Genomic DNA, 9,053 nt, shown 5'->3' with positions numbered 1-9,053 from the left:
TATCCAACCGGTAACATATCTTACGATTTAAATTCACGAAAGTCAAGTATTTTCTTACGTGATAGAGACTAGAAAAACGAGGAAATCGCTTTGAAGAATCGGTTATGTTCGCTCTCCCGTAAGTTTTTACATCTTTGCGTACGTTTCATCGATTTCGCTTAACGATTTCACGCTAATAATCGATAAAATTATTGCGAGTTAAATCAACGCTCGATAGCAGCACGAATTTGATCGGTCGTCATCTTGTCGACAAACACAACGACGCGTTTACTTTACTTCCTAGTTTCTCTTTTCAAATATCGACGTTTTCGAATATTCCTGATCTACTATATTAAAGGTTTTGTATGAACGAACAAACGAACGAGAGAGTATTGACTATTCTACGATTCAGGAAGAAAAAGAGGAGGAGGAGGAGGAGTGGGAGATGATGGAGGATCATCGAATATGCCCTTGCATACTTGGTCCAAATGCCAAGACGCTCCCACTTCTCCTTCTTCTTATTCTTCTTCTTCTTCTTTTCTTTCTTAGAGGTGAATTTCAAACGCAACACCGATAATCGTGCCACGTGCTTCAACAACATCTGGAAAGAATGCTTTAGGCATTTCGACGTCACACGTGTTTATTACCACCTATCTGTTTGGCAAGTGTGCATAATTGCGATCACGTGCGAGTCTCGTTTCTAACAGAAGCATGTTTCTGCTCTGAAAATGATATAGATAATAGTACATGGGTTATTAAAAGAGAATTTTCGATAATTTCAGTGATATACTTACTAGTTGATATTTAATTAAAACAGCACTTTGCAATCATCTTGTTAGAAATGATTAAACTCTATCAAAGCAACATCGTCGAATCGAGCATGATCTCTCATAATAATCTATAATGATCGAGCTTTAATATCGTTCCTATCGACTAACCATGATTATAACACGGTATCGATGAGAAGGAGGAGGTTGAAGGTACTTATTCTAGGTACAACTAGTCAACCCAATAGACCGTTCCAACTCGTTCGATCGTTCGTCTATTAAACAGCTAATACGGAAAGACTTGGTTGTCCTTAATGAGAATAGATCTTGAAATAACGATCGTACGTGGTTCGAGTACGCGGATCGAGTACGCGGATTTGTAACGGTGTGCGAGTGTATATGTGTGCAAGCTCCGAAGCTCATCTCCTTCCATAGTTCTTGCCCTACAGTGCTATAAATCCTCCTCGAGAAGGGAGGAAAAAACGATCCCGCGAAGAAATCGATGACAGCCAAGAGACTACGTGAGGATAGTGCAGATCGATCGAGTATCAACGATCGAAAAGATATCGATGCAATTCTTCTCGGCATTTAGGGAACCTTTCAACTTAACGGCGCACCCTATTTCAATGGCGCTCCTTCAAAATCTTATAGATAAATACGTTTCCTTTCTTGTTCAAAGCTATTACGAAATATTTTTATAAAATAGGTAATGCGTAGAGAGAATATTATCATTTGTTACATTTGTCGATATGAAAAAGCAAGACGTTGAAAGTATGATGACATAATTATTAATCGTTCGAGAATAAAAAATGAAAATGAAAGTGAAAAAATGAGAAATTGTTAGGTGAACATTGACGACAATATAATGAGCGTTTAACATTCTCGATTTATTTGAATCTCTTTGCAATAGAGGAGGTGGCCACGAGGGATGAGCGATCGATTCGAACTACGAAACAAAAGCCCACGCCTTCGAGGATTAATCGTTTGATTACTCAAGTAAAGCTGCCTTTAGCTCCCTGACAGGAGGAAGATTAATGTCCAACTGTATCCATGACTCTCGATTTCTCGCGTAAGATATATTTCCATCTTTGTGAGATTTCCTTTTGAGATCTTTTCGATCGAACTAATTAACAGTCGACAATTTTCTTTTCCTAATTCTCCCCCAACACGTGTCGCAAAAGTTTCAATGACATTTTCTTTTTCTAATTTTTAAAATATCTTTTCTTTTTTTTCTTCGTCGAAGGTTGTCCTTCCTCTCTTAAGTTTTTACCTCGTGATTCGTTTTAACGATTCGTTGTCTCTCGATCGGATAAGAACAGCTTTTTATTCGATCGACAAAAATTTGTCGAGCTACCGTTTCCATTTCTATCAATCTTCCTTGATGCTTTAATAATTTTCTTGCTCTTTCAAAGAAAAAGAAGATGAAGAATAATGATAACGAAGATAACAAAAAAATCTAAACTTCATCATTATCTTCTTGAAATCAAGTCTTGAAGTTTCTATTTAATTCTAAACCGCTTAATTCACAAAGACAGGTATATCTCGCGTTAGATGCATTTGCGTTTCGTTTTATACGAAGGGATATTATCATTAATAGATTCTTATAAACTTTTTGCGCATTATGTTCTTTTGATGTTAAATTGAATTTATTAAAAAAAAAAGAAAAAAAAATTCCAGACCCGAGGCAACGAAAATCACGATTTCTCAAATAGTCCAAGTTTACTTTAATAAATGATACTTTTTTCTTTCGGTATAAAAAAATCTATTCACATATTCTCGATCGTGAATCATTCATTGGACGATCAGGTTTATCCGATCCTATTATAGTCCGAACGTTGACGTCTCTTTATAATTCCAAGGCCTATAGTTAAAACGCTTTTTCCAGCAACTCACACACATGGACACACGCACGCACGTGATTTATCTCGGTGATGTGTGACAATCCGTAAAGTCATTACCCCACTGAATGCAAAATATAATCAAATCTCTTGTTCTTCTTTCTCTTCTACTCTTACGAAAGACATTGTGTACGTCATTTGTTTCATTAATCATACTTAGATTCTCGAGGATTAATTAAGTTTTCTTCTATTAGACGTTTATTATATCAATAATCTCTTTACAGATTCCTCTCATCAAGGAATTTGAAAAAAATTTTCCACTAAAAGGAATGCTAAATGAATTTATTTTAATATACGATAATGATCCATGAATTTAATTGTATTAATGATGCATACACGTTGTATTTAAACAAATACATTAGTACCGGTCTCGTGTCATTAGTCAACGATTTGATGATAGTTAAATGAATAATTTTATTCGCTGAATTAAACATGAAGAACAAAGGGAAGGGGTGAAAAGTCAACGGGAAAAATAAAAATTCCGAACGTAGTTTTTTTTTATATCACCCGCATTGTGTCAGCTGACGAGTTATTAATCAATACAAAAATAATAATTATGAGAAACGGAAAATGATAAAAGATGAGGGTCGTCAATTTTGATTGAAATTCTTGATATCGCGTATTAAAACTCAAGCCACTTAACCACGTTGGAACTCAACTGGAGACCACTACCGGTTGCGTTTTCTCGATTTCTGGATTCCAGAGCCGTCAGTATTGCGATGGCGGCGGCACACCGTTTATTCTTCTTACGTATCAACTCCGACACGAAAGTAATTGCGAAATCAAGCTCAGTGACATAAGCGTCGATTCGTCTTATATCCTCTTGTGTTTTTATCACGCATTGTATTTTCATTTGCTGCGTAAATGAAACGCGTATAAGTTGCATTAACAAACGCGCGATCTAATTGTAAATTTTATTAAATGTTGTTCTCAAAATTTCTTCGATAGATAGAATTTAAAAATACCAAATTATTTCCTGTTCTATTTTTTTTGGTTCGAAATTAAAAATGGATAACGCGAATATTTGAATTTCCAATTGAAAATAGTTTTTAACATTATCGGCATACATGATCGCCATAATTAAAGTATAAAGATGAATCGCGAAATTACGAAACGATGCTAAATATTTGTGCGAACAAGATCGACGTAACGATTCTTCTGCATTCTCACTCAAGTTTTTTGATTACTTTAATATAGTTTAATCGTACGTGTTTACTCCTTCGAGAGAGAATCTCGCTCGTCTACGAGGGAACGTCGAAGAATTAGCTTTCTCGTACTTAGAAACAGGAAGGAGTTCTCGGTGAGATTATTGCATGGACGTTCTCGTGAATGTTTCCGCGTACTCACGCATCTAACTTCAAGAAGAAGAAGAAGAAGAAGAAGTCTCCACGTGAATAATAGAAAATTGCACTCATATTTCCGACTCGAATATCTTACTTTTTCTAAACCACGTAACGTTGATTATACCTGGTAACAAATAAAATAAGAAAATAAAAATGAAACAACGCGAATAAACACAAATGTTCATAAAATTCAAGATAATAAACAAAATAGAAACTAACCTAACGAAAATATATTTTAAATAAGGAATACGAAAGATATTATTGGCGAAGTATGATTCATAAAGAGTGAAGGTAAAAGGCCTCCGAGCGATCATGTATGCCGATAATGTAAAAACCATTACGAGATTCTCGGATATTGAACGCAGCATCCGTTAGAGTGAAATCCATATAAACACCATACGTCTTACACGATTTGAAAACACGTTTCGATTCTTTATGGTGTCTCGTTTTTTTCTTTTTTTTTTTTTTCGAGGGGAATATCATCGCGACGTTCTTATGATTTTCGAAGATAACATCGATGAAATGGGGTCACGGCTGATAGAATTTTTTGCCCACCATACGAAGAAAAATTATGCGTGTCGTCGACGATCCTTTTTTTTATTGTATCTCTCTCCTTCTCTTTGTTATGTTTCCTTACGTCATACAATGTTCCTGTTTTCAATAATAATTCGATAAAATTCAAAATGCACTATTCAATTAATGTATACTCACTTTTATTTCCTTCTTATTTTTATAACGCTATCATCTTTCTCACGGTACCACCTTAGAAATCGTTAGAAATCTTCTACGATGAAAATTAACAACCATCGATCCAACACTTTTGTGTTGAAGATTCTTAAGATTTGTAAATACGATATACGAGAACAACTCGTGAATATCTAATTATTTATTATTGCTCAGAGCATAAAGGAGAGAGAAAAAGAGATAGAAAGAAAGAAAGAAAGAAAGAGAAAGATAGAAATACGTACGCAAACATATTACGCATACAACGATATTATCCGTGAAAGATATGCTACCCATAGTCGTGCAATCATCCACAAAGTATAATCCTCGAGTTGAAAAGAGGGCGAACAAAGAGCCTGGCATTTGAATGCCAACGATTGCTGAGTTCTTGCAAGAGTAACACCGCTGTTGCTAGTCAACAACAAGCCTTCGTGATCCTAAAACGATCAAAATCTCATGATCGTAGATCCCTTTCCTCTACTACGCCTTGCTTCGAAAGATGATCGAATACAAAATCTAATCATTTCCAAAGGAACATCGTCGAGATATTATCGTGAGAATTTCAATAAATCTTTTTTTCTTTTTTTCTTAAATAAATGTGCATATATAAAATATATAAGTATAGGAACGTACATTAAATAGGATTTCAAAATATTAGACGATCTCACGTGTGCGAATAATTAATGCCGTAAGAATGGCGTACGACAGTTGAGTCACGAATACACATCCTCGAGTTATTAACGATAATCGGCGTAGCTGATGATGTCATTGTGATCTACGATATATAGGAAAGCTTACGCACGAGAAGAGATGTTACATGGAAAATGTATTAGCGAGTTTTAGCCAGTTAGAATATTTCGAGTGATATATTACAATGTTCTGAAAATAGATAATTTGAAAAAATACTAAAAAAATATACAGATGCGAATAATTATACTTATAGATAAATGCTTAGGCATATTTTAATATTGAATTCTTGTCGTTCTCTATCCTTATAGTTACGTCTGATGGAATGAGACGGTCGACATGCAAATAACTGCATAATAGAAATGTTATCTCTTTCAACGGGTTACATTAATTCGTTTTCGCTAGCGTTGGTAATATCTCGGCAAATGTTTTTTAACTAACCTAATGAGCAGTTAGCGCCATGAAATTATAGCAGCAAAGAACTGCGGACCAGGAAGCGCGATCCGTAGATTATCCCTCCGCTTACGATCTTAACCAAATTACAAGACAAAAAGTGTAATAAGTATTAGACGTAAAAATACGTTTTATGTCGTCCTGTCATGTTTTTCCATTTGCCGACTGTAAACGTTCTCGCTGTTGGGAATACCTTGCTTTTAGAAATTTATTACGCTTTTTACATACCGACGACGAGTGCGCAGTAATTGCGACAAAAATATAACAAAACGAACGTCACCTAAGGTAAACATTTGACGATGCAAATAAGAAAAATTTCATTTAAAATAAATAAGTAAAAAAAGATATTTAATAGCTGCATAAGTGTACCTTTTCGATAGAAAAATACAGTATTTTGTTTTGTTTTCTTTATATTTTATTATCCCTACGTTTATCGCGAATAAATATAGGAATGTTGGTTGATCGAATTAATGATCGATTTCTATGATAATCACTGATAAAAGAAAAAGATATATCTAATATATAGATTGCGAAATTTATAGAAAAAAACCTTTCAACTCCCCAGAAATATTTCGTACCGTAAATGTGTGGGTATTCGATCTCGTATATGGGGGGGTATATACACATATATACACTTTTACCAAGATGTCTATTGCCATTATCGTTTATCTCGACTTTTATACTTTCACGTGGTAGGAAGGAATGTCGATTGTAGTCGGTCTACAAATGTGTTCTTACGGAAATTAAATACTATTAAACGCGAAGAACGATGCGTACGATATTTTAACTTGCTCGACCACCCGCAATTACCGTTCATTTAATTACCTTCCTTCGGTAAGATTAAATTACTTTAATCGTCTAGTAGAATCGCGACAGATCGTTGTTCAAGAAAACAAAACAAAATATTAAATAACAAAGTTTCTTCTTCCTCCTCGAGCTTCGCGATCTTCCTCTCGATCTGGAATGATTTTTTTTTCCCAATCGATATCTCGATTATGAAATCACAGGTGAAAGAAAATAATATCCCCAAACTTTCGACGATGTCAACGATTATGATGACTCGAAAAAAGGAAAAGAAAGAAAAAACATCATTTCCAAGATATCCGAAAGGTTTGAATACGACGATCGTTAATTACATGCGTGGGCAAGAAACCAAGAAAATAATTTATTCGATGTAATATGTTGATATATCAACTATCGACTGGTTCTTTGGCGCTAAGTTACGTTCGAAAGAGTTAAACGTTAAATTACCATCTGAAGTATCGATTAATATACGAGAGAGGATCGATAAATGGTAAAAAATATTTTTTTCATCCTTATTCGTTAACTAATAAAAAAGATTTAAAGTCTAAAGTGAAATCGACAATTTATTTTTCCAATTTGTACCTAATTATTTATGTTAATTCATAATAAACGGTGGTATTACATGTCTTCTTTACGAAAATGAAAGGTGAAATTAATATAATCATCAAATCGTATCACGAAATTCGTTAATAAGATCATTGTTGATTTGAACGTGGATTACTTTCATTATCTTTTGGTTTATAACGTCTAACATGACTCTACTTTCTTTCCAACGCTTGGACATTTAATAATAAGGTAAAAATCTTCGCTAGTTTCTTTGTAGATTGATATTTATTCGCGAATGTAATATACGCGTATCTGAAAATAATGTTTCACGTTTTATGTTTAAGACCGCAAGGATAGAGAATTGTTGAGGGTTCTGGTTTGTGAGAAAGTAACCACCGTTATTATTCCTACTTATAGTTATCGGATAGAGAAACCAGCGTATCATTCGTATCTAAGGATGATTATAATTCTGTTGGATAAGTACGTGGGAAATCACGAACATCGTAAGCACCGCATTCTCGGCTAGGAAACACGCTTATTATTTCACGATGGTGCGTACCGTGATTATCGTCAAATAAAAAACTAATCGGATGAATCTAAACAACGTGTTTCACCTTCGTCAATCTCGCTAATTCTTTGACTTATTCATGTCGAGTTAATTCTAATGTATCCAACTATGGTTTAAAAAGAAGCCATTACGAATGGAAATTTTCTCAGTCCAACGATACTTATTTAATATTCATACTATGAATAATGGAAACAAAATAATCAAATGCAATGATAAGTCTTTTCTTATTTCCCACGAGATGCTTCGAGGAATATACTAAACGATCATTTATTCGATAATTAAAAGCTGATTAAGCGGTTGCTGTTGAAGTATTTAAAAAATATAAATATTTGTAAAAAATCAAAGAGCCTTACCTTGAAAAATATATAGCGTCTTACGCATTTTATCAAGGACTCTTTCTCACGTGAGAACGAGTGGTTACATTTCCGAGTTATGAATTATATTCTTTATTAATAGTATACTTCACGTAATGATATGACTATTAACAATATGATGGAAGTACGATAAAGTATTATAATATCTAGCATTTAAAAACAAAACTTACGCGTATGCAGAATGAGTCAGCTGAGACCAGCAATTTGAATAATTTCTACATTTTTAATAATATAGGAACAAATGTTTTAAATAATATCTTTTACGTACTTCCATCTGGACAAAATTTTCCATATAACATAACTAGCCCCTTTAAAAACAATCAATTTTAATTTGCATTATTCTATTCATCTCACTAAAATTGTAGAAATGATTTAAGTAGCCAATTAATTGGAGTATTATTAAATTTACGAATTGATTACATTCATTATATTATTATAATTATTGATAAAGTTGCAAAATAGGTAAGATTATTAGGTAATACCAAATTATCGAGATTATTGATAACTTAGAAGTAAAATTATCGCAGTTGATAAGATATATACCTGCACCTACTATTCCCCGCTGATGGTTTCAAAGAATAGCTCTGATGGTAAGAAATATCTCTAGGTACCTGTATATAAACTACTATCATATACTATCAAAGAATTATTTTACCGTCATCTGGTCAGGTAAAAAAGGGGACTTGTGAGCTTCTATGTACTTCTGTATTCTTTTTCTTAAGATAGATTCCATCTTAACCACTAATAAATATAGTAAATTTCTAGTTTTTTAACCCTTGGTAATGACAGAATCCTTAATGACAGTACAAAATATTTTTCTGGTGTAGATATTTGACTGATAGTCCTACCAACCTTTAGTAAAGTAGATTTCTTTTTATTATCGTTTAATTTTTCGTCTCTGCTTGAAAAGA

Source organism: Polistes fuscatus, unplaced genomic scaffold (assembly GCF_010416935.1).
Source record: "Polistes fuscatus isolate 324 unplaced genomic scaffold, CU_Pfus_HIC Scaffold22, whole genome shotgun sequence".
NCBI classification, from domain to species: domain Eukaryota; kingdom Metazoa; phylum Arthropoda; class Insecta; order Hymenoptera; family Vespidae; genus Polistes; species Polistes fuscatus.
The sequence above is the reverse complement of the archived record's forward strand: the minus strand, read 5'-3'. Positions refer to the sequence as shown.